Source organism: Pipra filicauda, unplaced genomic scaffold (assembly GCF_003945595.2).
Source record: "Pipra filicauda isolate LSUMZ 115617 unplaced genomic scaffold, ASM394559v2 scaffold113_size4260070_pilon, whole genome shotgun sequence".
Classification (NCBI taxonomy): domain Eukaryota; kingdom Metazoa; phylum Chordata; class Aves; order Passeriformes; family Pipridae; genus Pipra; species Pipra filicauda.
This window is the reverse complement of record NW_024103585.1, coordinates 3,488,097-3,504,093: the sequence shown is the minus strand read 5'-3', so window position 1 is coordinate 3,504,093 and position 15,997 is coordinate 3,488,097. Positions and strand designations below refer to the sequence as shown.

The window sequence follows — 15,997 nt, the reverse complement described above, 5'->3', positions numbered from 1 at the left end:
TTAAACTAGCTTCAGAAATGATATGTGCTTCTGACACTTCCTGGCAATTCTTTTGAAGCTTTACAGTTAGAAGTTTAAATATGTTTTGTCTGCTGTGTTGCTGTTTGAAAGACAGCCACCACAAGGGAAGCCTGTCTGGAAAGCATGTAGTGACTGCTCTTGTTCAAAGTGATCTCTGCTGCTTGTGCCTGCAAAGCCCTCCTGCAAGTAGGAGGGTTATCTGCTGACTTTTTTTCCTTAACTACTGCAGAAAATCCAATTTGACATCCCAAGAAAGTGGATGTAGCAATTAGCTCAGAGCATCTACTCAAAGCTCTGTCAGTTTACAACCTGTGCTGCTTCAGAAGTCAGAGGAATATAAGTAGTGAAGCAGTTTGCGTATTTTGGCGGTCACATTCAAACCACTAGGGGTGTTTTGGAAGGAGAAGAATATCAACTTGAAAGGTGGTAGTTACATTTATCATCTTAAGTAATATTAGGCTTTTGAAAATCTACTATTTAAAGACCAAATTCTGAAATTTGCAGTTGAGATGGTATTTTCATTTTAACACATGTATGTGAAGGATTTAAATCCATCATAGACACAAGTCTCATTTCTTCCTAAAGCAAACACCTTTGAGAAATGCTAGATATTGCCTTGAATCAATATATAAGAAATGTTAATGACTGGTGTTCAACAATTTTTTATCTAAAGACATCCAAGAAGAAGATGGAAATATGTGAGAACTGTGCTGAGGATAGTTAGAGATCTGTCATGATATGTGTGCCATTGGACACCAGAGGAATTGAGCAAGTGGACAGCAAAAAGACTCCTTCTGACCAGTGCTATTGAGAAAAGAGAAAACTTCTGAGACTGAAAAACACAGAGATGTACTGAGTGATTTCTGACAGGCCTTTTTTTGCACAGCAAACAGCATTTAACAGCATGGGAAAAACTCAGATTCAGGTGTTAGCCTGTTTCAATTTGTGTCACTGATAAAAATCATTAAGTGCTCTGAAAGTTGACAACATACCTTTAAATAAAACAAGACAACTTAAAAACTTGTTAAGCAATTTTAGAATTCTGTTGAAAAAGGTTAACTCATTCAGTTCATATTCAGTAACTCCACTGCATTTAATGTTTTTACAAAATATATCACATCCTTATATATTATAAGTATATATAATATAAGTATATATATATATATAATATATATATAATATATATATATATAATATAAGTATATATAATATAAGTATATATTATATACTTATATACTTATATATTAAATTTTGGCAAATGTAAATATGCAAGACTTCTGAGAATATCAAAAAAAAAAGGAATAAAATTACTTTTCTCTGGAAAAATATCTTGTTTATGGTGAGTGTTAAGTTTATATATCTACCCTAAAATTTTTTGTGTTTGGTACCACTTGAAATATACGAGCCTTTATTTTGGTTGCAGATAACAAACAGTTTCTTATGTGTTACTTTGTCTTCATGTCTTTATCCTTCTGTTACAAAACACATTATGTCCATGCTCCTCTAGACACACCAGATAAGCATTTCATTCTCCATTTGCAATGCTGAATTCTCTTCTGTGTGTGTTTGAACCATCTAAATTTGCATAAACTAAAAATTAATACTGTAACTAGAAAACAGAATATTGATTTAGAGATGCATATAATTACATTTCCTCTCTAAACATTTTGGAAATATTAATTGCGCACTGGTGAGGATCAGTATTGTACCCCTTAAATAAGATAGGATGAAATGTAGTTTGACAAGCTCCTGAGAAGGAGGGCAAAATGACTGTAAAAGCTATATTAAAGGCCAGACCATTTGATTATTCCATGTGTTGATTTTGAAGAGTTTTTCCATTAGATTTTTTTCAGGAATAAAACTTTGATAGATCATGATTTTAAAGGAAGTTCTCTTGCTGTGGACTTATACTTTACTCACCTAGGATATATCCTTTATTTAAGAAGTGTGTATCTGTGGCTGACTATATCATAGAAAAGAAAGTCATCATTCTGTTCTGTTGATCAGTTTTGCTAAAAGGACTTAGTGGGAATTACTGTTTGATGAGAATGATGATTTGAAGTTCTGTAAGATATTTTTTCTGTCTACTGAGGCAAATTAAGGTTTTCAGAGATGCGTCATGCACCACTTTATTGTAACCTAGTGGTCTAGATCATTCAAAATTTACAATGATTTCAGTAAAAAATTCAATGTTAATTCAAAACAGCAAAGACAGAAAAAAAAATTGGGTGCTCCTGACATGAGAAGAGGATTGAAACTTAGGAAATAACCAAGGTAGGGCACTGACAGTTCAGTTCAGTTCAGAAGTCGTAATACTTACAGAGCAGTGGAAATCCTTGTGGCACACATTTTGAGCAGTTTTGGCACTGTTTAGCTAGAGTACTGAGTCAGAAATAGTCATGATGAAGCTATGGAGCATCCTTGCAGGATCTCTGTAAAAATATTCCTGAAAGTTAATGGTGCCAGAAATAGTTGTCTTGATGCCTGCTGTTAACTCCAGGCATCAGAATGCTAACAAAAGCCACCTCATTGATTAGTCTATCTTGATGTGAGTTAAGACCAAATTCCACCTCTTTATGGGATTCCTGAAGTTCCATTTAAGTTTTTAAAATTTTGGGTTGTGTAAAATAAATATGTACGCACTGACAGTGAGAGACATGAATCTCTGTTTGCTGGGAAATGGACCTGGTTACTTGCTGAGTAAAGCAGGATGTGTGAAAAAGAGAGAGCTTGTTCCTTCTGGCTCATCTGCTGTCCTCCTGACCCCAGGGAAAGTAGGAATATTTAGGAGAGAAGGAGTAGGAAACAGTTTTACCAGCAATCCAGCCAGCAGGGAATCTGTCACACTAAGAGTATCACCATGCTGGTGAGATGATTTTCATTCCTCTGTGCCACCTGGTATGTTCGGAGGGAGAGAAGTAGATGAGATAAGCTAGACCACTAAGTGAAAAACTGTAAAATGTTGTTCTCATTTCAAACATGTGCAAAGCAGCAGAGAATTAGACTTTATTTTAAGGAACTGAAGGAATACTATGTGAAAGGACTGTGACATTAAATCTGGTAATAATTATACACTGGAAAAGTAAATTGTATTTCTCTAGCAATTTTCTTCATTTCATTTCCATTGTACATACTTCAAACAATGAAGTCTAATTTACTGCAATGTGTGAAATGACATGCAGTATGCTGTGCAACATCTGTCTGCGCGCATCAGATTTCATTCACTAGCAGTAAAATAAATAGTGGTTTTTTAATTATATTGGCTGACCATAACCTTCCCCTTTTTTTAAAAAGCATGGCACTATGCAGTGCCCATCTGCAAGTTTCAGTTTTTAGTTTACCACTGTGCTAATGGAAATTATTTTCAGTTATACTGGAAAAAAAAAGATATTCAACCCACGTTCTCAGATTACAGAGTAGATCACATGTTAATAATTGCATTATATGCTTTTCTATAAATTTTTGAGTGGGAATATTTTTAGAGAGAGTACCTAAAGGTCATTTGCTTAACAATATTTGCTTTCATAGTAGATCAAACAGACTATTCTTTTCATTGTATTCTAAAAGCATTGGCATGGGGCAGAGAGCCTCCTGCACTTAACACAGCGTTAAGATTAGCTAGTGTGGATTGGACTAACAGTTATTGCCAAGAAATGGCTCTTTGGAAAGCTTTGAGGCTGATAGCTAAGCTTTCTGTGCACATCCTGATGCATTGTATCGACATACAAATATGCAAATGCAACAAACATGACTGTGAGCAGCCTTGGCAGGACATGAGATATACACTTAAAACAATAAAAACATGACAAAATTTTTCTTGAACATTGTGATCACAGAGCAATATCTGTGTCCATTGCTCTGTCCATTTGTCCCTTGTTGTCCAAATGCTACTGTTCTCTGTCCAGTCAGCATTTTCACTAGACAAGTTCATTTACTATGAATGCTGGGTCGAAGACCAAAATAGTGGGTTTCCCATTGCTTAAATTTTCTAGTTTCTCAAAATACACTTGGGATATATCTCCTTTCCTATGTAGAAGTGAATCCTTTCAAAAGGATTTCAAGGATCTCGAAAAGATTCAGAGTGTATGTCTCAAGATGCAAACCGAGGAATTAACAGACATAATTTCATGCCTGCTCCCTGCTTCCATTTAAGATGTAGATGACACATGGCAATGAATTCAATAGGAGGAATGTCTAAACTTTCATCAGTATCAGACTCAACATCAAATAGCACTTCACTCTTATTTGTTGCTGAATGGTCTAACACATAATTGCAAAGTACTCTTCTAATTAGTTGTCTTTAAAATTTTGCCTTTAGCATGTTATGTTTGCAGCTGTGTGAAGTGTGAAAAAATGTAAAAAATGGATAGTATCTGGGGAAACAGCTACTTTTTTCTAATCCTAAAAAGAAACAAATGCTTGTGAGGGTCAAACTTTTAAAGTGTGTGCTTCACTGAATGCAATTATTAATCATTTCCCTTCAGGAAAAATATTAAATTAAGTGTTAAAGTACAGATCTGAACAGTGTTAAGTGCCCAGAGCTACTGAGTTCATAGTTTTAGCTATATTTCAGTGTGAGATAATTGACCTTCCACAATGCAAATGTAGAGCTGGCACTAACTGATACAAAATGACTCATCCTGTCTCAGTATTTTATCTCCTTGGATTTATTTATTTATTTCTGTGTCCATCCTCAGTTGCCATGAAAGTCACTGTGAGTGTGTTTCGAAATGGATCCTTAGCTTTCTCCATTTTTAGTAAGCACACAGTTTGCAGGATGATTTCCTCTAATATGACAGCTTCCTAGTAAAGATAGATGAAAATCAATGCAAATAATATGGTCAAGGATTTTTTTTTTTAATGATTTAACTGCCCTCTAAGCCAGTGGAATGCACTGAGATATAAAACTGTATTTGTAAGCTATAGTTAAGACGATTTTTATAGGTAAACAAACAAAATCTTCAAACTGTATTAATCAGCCACAAAAACAAAAGAAAAAGATAACATAGATCTTTTTCACTGTGCTTATGACACTGAAAAAAACCTGTAATATTCATCCTAGTGTTTTATTATTAAAGTGCTTTCTGTAATTGCATTTTAATAAGTTGACTGACGTCACTAATTACAGATTATGGCTTTTCCGAAGCAATACCCAATTGCAGATGCCTTCTCGAAGTATCATACTGATAACAGCTAAACCAGAAAAGATACTGCTGGTTTGCTGATCAGAAGAAGCAGATATGAAAAGCATTTACAGCTGAAAGAAAGCATGGCTGGGGCACCTGGTAGAATCCAAAACAGTAGTGTCCATTATTTCTACCTTAAATGTAGTGTCTTTGCATTTGTGTACGTATGAATCACTGTACATAAACACACGTACATACCCATTGCTCTCTCTAAGTACACATGTATGTGTTTATCTTTGTCCAACTATTCTGAGAAATAGAACTGCTCTGTTACTATCAAAATATGCTATCATGAATTTGCATTGTTTTGTATCTGACAGCATTTCATGTTGCTAAAGAACAATGTTACTAAAAAGCAGTGATTTTGAGAAGTATGATTAGGAAGGAAAGACTGCTCTGGTGGGACGATTACAGGTTGATTCATTACCCCTTCACAAGACAGTTAGTTTTAGACAAGTCAGTTATTCTTATATTATAAAATGGAAAAATACTTTATTGAAAAAGTCCTTTTTTTCCCTGCTTGCAAGAAATTTATAAAAATGTCTAATTTTTTCCATGTGCAATTTTTTTGTAAATTAAAAAGCTTCATTCTGAATATTGAGATGAATTTTCTATGTACATAAAGCTCAAATATATTCCAGACCAAATTAAAAACATGAAAAACATTTTTTGCCATCAAAAAAGCTCTCCATGGTGCTTTGAAAGGTAACCAATGGGAAGGGAGAGACATAGGAACTAGAAACAATTCAGGATCTCTGTTTCTTCAGGTTAGACTTGATATTTAAAAGCCATTTTTGTTATCTAGGTCCCAGCTCCCTAAGTGAAAACAGAGATTCTTATGTAATTAGTTATACAATACAGAAAGTGGCGTCTGAAGGGACTGATCACAATTAGTTATATCATCTGCTGCCACATCTCCTTCCATACAACATCCTGCTCAAAGGAAATGTGGGATGTATTGTCCTGACCTCAAGTCTTAAAGAGAGCAGGAGCGTCTACACGTGTCTGTGACATCAATACTTGAGTTATAGGGCTGTAGAATCTCCTTCTCTGATGTAATTGTGTGATGTAGGAGAGTTCCTACAAATAACCTCCTTTAACTCAGTAACTTGAAAAACCATTTTTCTGTATGTAAGGGGGCTGCACTCGTAAGCAATACAGTTTTATGTTCTGGACTTATTTCTGCTCTCTGGTACTTACTCAGTTCTAGACATAAGGAAACAGTCCAGTGAAACCCAAATCAAATCCAGTATATTCATGCAGAAAGTTCTAGATTTGACAACTGGCATTTGCATGTGAGGTGATATTTTGCTGAGAAATAACCATGAACGTATACAACCGTTTTAACATTCCTGAATGTTAAATGTGGATGGCCTCTGTAGAAGAATCATAGAACCATAGAATTACAGAACACCAGGTTGGGAGATACCTTGGGGATCATCTGACCCAACCTGTATTAGCAAAAACATAGTCTAGACAAGATGGCCCAGCATCCTGTCTGGCTGAATCTTAAAAATGTCCAGTGTTGGAGAATCCACCACTTCCCCAGGGAGATTATTCCAGTGGCTGATTGTTCCCATTGTGAAAAATTTTCCTACTGTGTCAATTCATAATCTCCTCGGGAGTGACTTATAACCATTATCATTCGTCTGTTTCCTGTGACTCCTTGTAAAAAGGGAGTCTCCACCTTCTTTGTAGCCACCCTTCAAATACCATAACACAATGCTAAGGTCCCCCCTAAGTCTTCATTTCTCAAGGCTGAACAAACCCAGCTCTCTCAGCCTTTCCTCACCTGGCAGGCTTCTCAGTCCTTTGATCTCCTTTGTGGCCCTTCTCTGGAACCTCTTCAGCCTGACTACATCTTTCTTTTGTATACTGAGGACCAAAACTAAACACAGGTCTGGCCTGACAAGTGCTGAATTGAGTGGGATAATGACTTCTTAATCTCTCTTTGCTGGCCCTTTTTGATGCAGCCCAGCATCCTGTTGGTTTCTTTGCTGCAGCATCACACTGTTCACTCATATTGAGCTTGTCCATAAGGGTGTCTTCTCTAACTTCTATCTTCCTTTTGTTCCCCAGCTACTGACATAATTTTGAGGGTTTTGTAGGGCTGTTACAAGCCTTTGATAACTTTATATATATATAATTCAAACATATTCTTATGGGTTTGAACTTTGTTCAGGTAACAGTACCAGTGTTTTAAGTGAAGATTCTTCTAGATTTCCGGGTATTTTCAGCTGACTATTTCTCTTAGGGTAAAGTTAGAACCATGCACCACTTCATATCTGCCAAAATTTGTTAATCCCATAGCAAAGCTGTCCTATACATTACTAAGTGACCCTGTGAAGTGACAGTAAAACCATAGCCCAATGTTTCAAGACATGATGAGGATTCCAGCATTTCCATTAGTACTGTATGTAGTTCAGAGAGAAACAAATGTATTTCCATGAATACTAGTTTTAATTGCAGGTTCATGGCATCTATTATCTTCAGGCTTTGGAAACATTTATTGCAACATTCATGCCACTTCTTGCTTTACACCTACCTTCATTCTTTTTTCTAGGATTTTGCTCCCGGGGGAAATATGGGAGCAAATTCTAAGTTTTGAAGCACATGGCTGTTCCTGAGTACATTGCTCCAAATTCTATACCCCTTGTGGGAATGATCAGTTGGAAGCTGCACAACGTGGCCCTTTTACCTGGAGTCTCTTCTCAGCTTGTTTTAGTTTCTGGAGTGCATATGTTTACATTTTCTTCCTACTTTCTTTTATATTGAGGCAAGATATGTTTATTGTTCTCTGAGATTATATAAAAATCTGTCTGACTAAAACACTCAGTTTCTGTCTAAGTTTCACTCCTGAAAAATAGAAGTGCAAAATTTGTTATAATGTGTATTTGGAGAGCTCATAGAGGAAGTTAGTCCTATTTAATTTTACTCACACACCTCACCTTGAGTTCAGACTCTGTGTCCTTGCCTTGAAAGACCCTCAAAGTTTTGCCCCAAGCTATCTCTCCAGCCTTATTCCGTGTTGCATTCCTGTTCTTTATGCCACCAACACCTGTCTTCATTTGTCCTCGATCGCTGTCTCCAGGCTTTTTTCCATGCCTCTACATTCCAGCTTGCACTTCTTTGCCAAGTCACAATCCTACTTTCATTAAAGTGCATTAGCCAAAATAAAAGTAATACATTTCTTTCATCAGATTTAAAGTAAGTATTGAAAGAAACAAATGAAAAGCCCACCCAAATCCTGGACTGAAATGGTAAGCCAGTGTAGCATTTCCTTGAGTCAAAGCTTCTTGCCCAGGAACATAACCAGGCAGATAAAACTGCAGGACTTGGGAGATGATCCTTCTCACAAAAAGAAATTGGAGCAGATTTATTTAAAGTCTGCTACATTGCTTAATCAGTATCACACCAGTAAGTAATTTCAGTATTCATCTGAGTGTTTTACGTGGCTGTCTTTTAAATATTATTTCCATGACCCATACATAAAGGTATCAGTGCAGCCTGCTGAAATTATTATTCAATGAGAACAGTAATTCTTGTCTACCTTTAGCAATGGCTCATTAACACAGAGCTAATTAGGGCTAGATTCTACCATGAGGAAAGTAGACAAAGCAGTAAAAACTTCATCAAAAAAATACAGGATTTTTATGTAGCTAACATCTGTCCCATGTGATCCAGTGTCTGATCCTGGCGTAGGGGAGAAGTGTTTGAATTTGTCTGAGTTCTTTCTAAACTGTAAACTTAGTAGAAAGAAAAAAAAATCAAAGCAATCAAAAACATTTGCTACCCACAACTTTATGAGCTGATCAGTTTGAGATTTTTGCTTGAGGTTGGATATGGTCTCTATTCACTCCTTGCCCCTTTCTACTGGGGAAAAGACCATCAGTGGTGACAAAAAGAGCAGCTGTCTGCCTACCCCAACCCTATGGACATAGGTAGGGCGTGTTCCACCCACTGCAAATGCTACTCAGGCACACTGCAGGGCTCACAACCTACTCTTTAAATGTTTGATTTGTTTATTAATTATTTATGTATGAAAGTATCATGGCATTTAAAAACATGCTTTGCTGAAAATCTGTCCTAAACTTTATTCGTTCTGAGATGTGAAAGTGGAGGCATAATGCATAACCTTTAAAAGATTAAAAAACTTTTGTTGGATTTCACTCAAGAAGACCCTCTCCCTTGCATCTTAATACTGCAAAGTAGGTTGGCACTAAACGGAAAAAGCACTGCACCAGAAAGTTTGCTTCCTAATCCTTTGACAGGCCTCCTATTTTTTTTCTCCGGTGTTCTAGAAAATAGACCAAAAAAAAAATCTCAAACAATGTAAGTGCTAAACTTAGCACTGTCAGACAGTACAAGATCAGAGCTATGTGTTGTAGTCTGGACCTGAAACTGCTGTCAAAGATCTTCTAACTAACTCCCTGCTTAGCAGCATGAAAAGATTGAAGAAGAAAGTAGTTTGTTTTTCTGTTTGCTTTTTAAAGTTGATTAGTCTAGTGGGCATTAAATCTTTCATTATGAAATTTCCTTTCGGGATAAAATGTTTAGTTTCAATCTTGAAAAAAACCACCACTTTTAATCTTTCAAAAAATCCCTTGACTTTACTAGATTTGAATTGCATGTGTTATCTTTTAACAATACGCAGGAAAGTCCCCTAGGAATTGTAGTGTTGTTTGCCAGTATTCCCTGAGGAATTTACAGGAATGCTCATAGCTATTTCTGCCTCATCAATTATTTTCCTCCCAGATTAAATTTTACTTATCTGTATAAAGATTTCTTCTTCCTTTCATGCTATTATCCATTTTCTCATTTGTCCTTATTTCCTTGGTTCCATTAAATGATCATGATGAAAGCAACAGCTGTGCTGAAAGCAGCAGGGCTGAGGGGAAGAAGTACGTTTTTGTCCGGATTTCACACTAAAAATGGAGGTAAGGAAAAAGGAGGCTGTCAGAAAAAGAATAAACAGGAATTTTGCATTTCAAAACTGACCTGTTCTGTGAAGACCCACCATTATTGTCTGCACATATACAGAAGAATCTTAATATAATTGACATCACCTTCTGGATTGTCTTCAAGGGCGTTTAGGAATACCACACTTCTTTTAGTTTCTCCATAGTGCTATCAATTTTTTAATGATCATTCAGTCTGAGTCTAGCTGAAGTCAACTGACAGAGAACAATTTCTCCTCAGCAAAAGGAAGACTCTTCAGCCTTTCAAATGTCCAATTCAAATGAAAGCTTTCTAGCAGAGAAGTGCATGTTTCAAGGGAGGCTTAAATGATGTCTGTAGTGCTGACCAAATTAACAGAAATGTACAGCTGAAGTGTCAAAGATACTGGATATGGGTTGTTGATCAAGGTTTAATCATTACATACATTCATTGTTTTAGTATTTGTGTACAGAGAAAATGTATTCCATCTTAGAGCTGTTGTTCATGATAGGTGAATTTCCTCACTGTTTAGTTTTTGCCTGTTGCTTCTTACCCTGTCATTGGGCACCATTCAGAAGAGTCTGCCTGCATGTTCTAAGCTTCTACCCCTACCAGGTATTTGTATATATATATAGGATGCCTTTGATCTTTAACTTCTCCAGGCGGAACAATACCATCTCTCTCAGCCTCTTCATGTATTTTCCATGCTCCAATACTTTCATCATCTTTCTGGCTCATCACTGGATTTGCTGCACTATGTCCAAGTCCTGCTTGTACCAGGAAGCTCCGGACTGGACTTAACATTCCAAATATGGCTTCTCTAGTGCTGAAGAGGAGTAAAAGGATCACACTCTCAACCTGCAGGCAGTGTGATGCTGTTCCTGATGCAGCCCTGGAGAGACTGTTGGCCTTCCTTGCCAAGGAGGCACATTGCAGGCTCATTGTCCACTAGGACTGCCAGAGTCTCCTCTGCAAAGCTGCTTCCCAGCCAGTCAGCCCTCAGCTTGTAACAGTACATGTCATTATTCCTTCTCAGGTGTCTGTTTCTTCAGGTTGCTGACATCCCTTTGAGTGTCAGCATAACCATGTGGTTCATCAACCATTCTCCTCAGTTTTTTATCATTTGTAAACTTGTTGAGGGTGCACTCTGTCCTGTGCTCCAGGTCATCAAGGAAGATGATGAAACATATTCGCCCCAGTATCAGCCACTGGAGTACAGCATTAGTGCCTGGCCTTCATTTGGACTTCATGCTCCTGATCACAACTCTTTGAGCCCAACAATTTATCCAGTTTTCAAGCCACCTCACCAATCACTTATCTAGCATATATTTCATCAGCTTGTCTAGGAGGATTTTGTGGGATACGGTCCTTTAAGCCTTACTGAGATCAAGACAAAGTCGAACTCCTCTCCTTGTATGCACTAACCCAGTCATCTCATTGCAGAAGTCTTTCTCGTCAGTCAAGGGTGCTTCACAAGTTCATACTGGCAATTCCCACTCACCTTCTTGTCCTCCGTGTGTTTGGAAATGGATTTTTTGGATTATTTACTCATCACCTTTGCAGGGATCAAGGTGAGGCTAACTGACCTGTAGCTCTACTGATCGCATTTCTGCCCTTCCTAAAGACGGGAGTGGTATTTGCTGTCTTCCAGTCCTCAGAAGTCTCCAGCATTTGCCATGACCTTTCAAAAGTTACTGCTAGTGATCCTGCAATGACACCAGCTATCCCTCTTACCTCTCACCCCTCCTGAGTGCATCCCATCAGCTTCTGTTGATTTTACTTTGTTTAAATATTTCCTGAGGACATCTTCCTCCACTGAGGGTAAGTCTTCTTTGTTGCAGACTTCCCTTCTGTTCTCAGGGACTTGGAATTCCTGGAGTCTTACCTATTTTGCTTCAATAGAGACTGAAGCAAAGAAGGCCTTGAGGCATTGGCCTTTTCCATGACCTTTGTCAGCCTGACCCATTCAGCAGTTTCTATGTTTTCCCTTGTCTTATTTTTGCTTCTAGTGTACCTGTAGATGCTTTGTGATGCCTGTTCGATTTTCTCTTTTATATTTCTGGCTTTCTTTACGTAAAAATCCCAAAAGAGGGAACAAAGAAAAAAGAAAAAAAGCAATATGCATAAAGTAAAATACAAAATGCTGTATCGAACCTTGTATTAGGTCTTTTATATGTGATTTAATATTGCTACACTGGCTTTACTGTGGATAATCACTAACATCTGTTAAAATGTAGTTCTTTGCCTAGCTATAATTTAGCACTGCCTGCAAAGACTTCCTCAAGTTATTTTGTTATCCTACACAACCCAATTCTTCTTTACATTAGTTAGTGTGAATAATAGCAGTGTACTGTTGTACTGCAAGCACATAATTTGACTTATACTAGCATCCAGGATCCCAGACATAGAGTCTCACATAGCTTTTTAAAACAAAACAAAGGTTTTACTGACTCTAGTATAACATTTTATCTGCTTGGCTGATATATTTAAGCAAGCAAATCACGCATTTTGGTATCTCCACTCAGAACTATAAGGTTCTTGTTAGAAACATTATGAATTTTATCTCAGTCAGAGCTTTCACAGTCCGTACCATGTTCCAGTCTTTTCAGTCTACATTGCACATCCCCATCGTTCTTTACACCATTTATTCATTCCTTATCTTCTGCCTCTGATTTTTTACCTATATTTTCTACTCAGTATGGTCTGTCTCTCTCTTTTCATCTCCACCTTTTTTCTCTTCTTTTTCTGTGTTGACCCTTCATTTTCAGAGATAAAACCATTTATTGATGGACAGAGCTCAGCTCAAATGCACATACTTTCTTTCCCTATAGAAAAGTAGCTAGGGAGATAAACAACATAGGATTTCAGCAGAAATGTTTACATTTCCTTAAACTTAAAGCATCTTTATTAGCCAGTGTTCTATGTGCACAGTCATCAATGATATTTACTTTGTTATAGTTCCCTTGAAATCAAGGGAAAGTGGCTGTTGGGGTGCTCTTTTATGTTCCTATTCCTTAGAGTTTCTCGTGCTTATATAGAATTTTTCAGTAAACTGTAATGGTGTCAATTCAAATGCAATTTCAGCTGGAAATTTATTCTGATTGAGTAGTTTCACTGGCAAATGGGGGTTTTCTGTTTTTTCAGTCCTTTCAGTGATTAAGTTGTTTATGACACAAGAACAGCACTTTTTTTTTTAGTGGAGAAAAATTATTTTCTCTGTAGTTCACTAACAACTGAAATATTTGAGTCACATATTAATAAAGTTTCATGAAATAGGATATTCTTTTCTCCCCTGCCTTCCTTATACTCCATATTGTGCCTTATACAAGTATGTTGATTGTTAGAGTTTTGTATTATACTCAGTTTTGCACAGAAGTTATTTTCTGCACAAAAAGCAAGAGATGAAGGATGAAGCTCTTTGTCCAGTTTATTTGTTCTCAGAATGTGACAGATTGTTCAGAAGGTTTTCAAAAAATGGCTGTTAAAATAGAAACAATTATGTCATCTTTCCTAGAATGGCTGAACTTGTAGTTACAAGGCTAAGAAGTTGGGACTGGCTTGTGAGTTGGTGTAAATCAACATAAATCCTCCTCAGTCAAAACTATGTTGAGATAAGGATCATCCTTTTTATTGAGTGGCAGGATACTAATGAATTGCTACATCAGATTGCACTGTTTAAAAAAAAAGAATTAGAATATCACCTGTGTGAAGAGTTTCAATGCCATTTGCACTAAGCAATACCTTTCAAAAGTCACTAACAAGGTGATGTGCCAAACGACGCTATAACAACCCATTTATAAATTAACCTGAACACACACAATGTGCCAGGACAAAATAAATTAATATAAGTCAATACGTTTTCACCTTGACATAATGCTACAGGAAGGAAATAAAAAAAGTTAATCTTAAAATGATATCAACCCAGCCTACCAATTAATCAAGTGTAGCATCAAATAGGCTTTTGGCCTCACACAGAGTATCCTGTTCCTTATCTAATTCTAGATATGAATGTCCAGTCACATACCTTTGATATCCAACAAGAGGGTTAAAGGCAGAACCTTGAATTTGGATCTAGATTTAAAGGCAATACTCTGATTAGAAGAAAGACCAAGGTACTTGAAGGTCTTTCGTGGTACTCATTTTGCACCTTTCTACTGCAGTGTTGCAGTAACCCCAAGTCTTTTCGTTTCCCATTTTATTAACTGCTTCATTCCCTCCTTTATGGCAGTATAAAGATTTAGAGCTGGGTCCAGATTTTACTGTAAAAGCAAAAAAATTACCTTGATTCTGAGTTCCACATCTTCCCAAAGTAGGAACCCATCCTTGTGCCTCAGTATCCCTTCTATCCTACTGCATACATAAACTCCCTTAAATCAAAACCCCAGTCCAGTTTCTCGTACCTTTTCCCAAACTTTTTGGTACACTTTCTGTCACATCCTCTTCCTTTCTCCCCATTTCCTAAAACTTCAGAAATCAACTTGAACTTGTTATTGTCCAGGCTGAGTGTTTTCTGTGAAGGGGGATAGCATCAAGAGGAGGGAGTAAGGTGAGAGACACCAGAGTCAAAAGGTAGTGCTTAAACCATCAGACTGTAGCCATTCTTACTGTAAAAGCACTGAGCAGATGCAAACTGGAAATATGAGGAGCAAGTTCATTGCACATTGGAAGGAATTTTCAAGTGTGAGAAAACTGCATGGATCCACAAAAGACTTAATTTGTCTATGTTGAAACACATTCTCCTGAGGCAATATCTTGCTAATTTTTAGCAAGTCGCAGGACTGTGTGACTTACTGTGCATAAACTCATTCCCTTCCATAGCACCTCAGTTTTGAATGTCTAGTAGAAGAGTGTATTTTTACAGGAAAGCAAAATTATGAACATCTACTAAAGGTCAAGTAAAGATAAACTTTGAACCTGAATGTGCTCTCCCCTGTGTTGTGTAGGTCTTGTAGTATTTCATCATTAAGATAAGGTGAAGAGTATCACTACATCATAATTGTTTTTTTGTTAAAGGAAAATACTTGGTTTAAGAGCCTGATTTCAATATCAATAAAATAATAATAAAAAAGGTGAACTCATTAATAAAAAGTATTTTAAGTTCATTCTTTTATTTTTGCTTTAATGGTAGGCCTAGGTCATTCTTTTATTTGCAGATGAATTTTATGACAGAAATAAGAAAGGAAGCTGTTTAAACCATATCCCTGAAATGACTAAATCAGTTTTATCTAATGCCTCAAAGCTTTATATTTATAGCTAAAACATCCAACCCTTCAATTTTTAGTTTTTATTCAATTTACCAAGCAATTTATATACTGCCACAGAATCCAGAAGGCTTTCCAGCTGACCACCTAAAGAGAAAGAGAGGTAACACTGTTTCCATAAGTAGTGTCACACCATACAATACTTTGAAATACTGCTCGTATATTAAGAATATAAAGAGGGCTTTGGCCATTGGCCAAAAGTGGAAAGGAAAAATGCAGACCTTATGTGTGCATTCAAAAAGAAATAAACTAAACCCAGAAATAGTTATTTTCTCTACCTAGTAATTATACAAACATATCTTTTATTTATAAACGTGTTCTATGCTTGACTCCTTGGAGTGCTGCATAAATGCTCAGAATAAAAATGTTGGAAAGAGGCCAGATGGAAAAACAAAATGTCCATCAGAAGTGGAGCAAACAAGAATGGTGCACTCTAAACCAATATTGCTCTTCCATTCAAAAACTGAATTTGCACTTAGAAGTACAGTTCTTCTTTATGGACCTGTTTGGATTTTCACGGTTTCTTTTATAACAAGCTGTGTCCTATTTTATCACAGAAGGCAAATTCTCAGGACTAGGTTATATTACAAA

General features: G+C 36.7%; 1 protein-coding gene across 1 annotated transcript in view; it reads left to right on the top strand.

The window, feature by feature from the left end:
- The window catches only part of KCND2 (potassium voltage-gated channel subfamily D member 2), a 274,001-nt gene that overhangs the window by 54,546 nt on the left and 203,458 nt on the right, over positions 1-15,997 (top strand). The window lies entirely within an intron of this gene.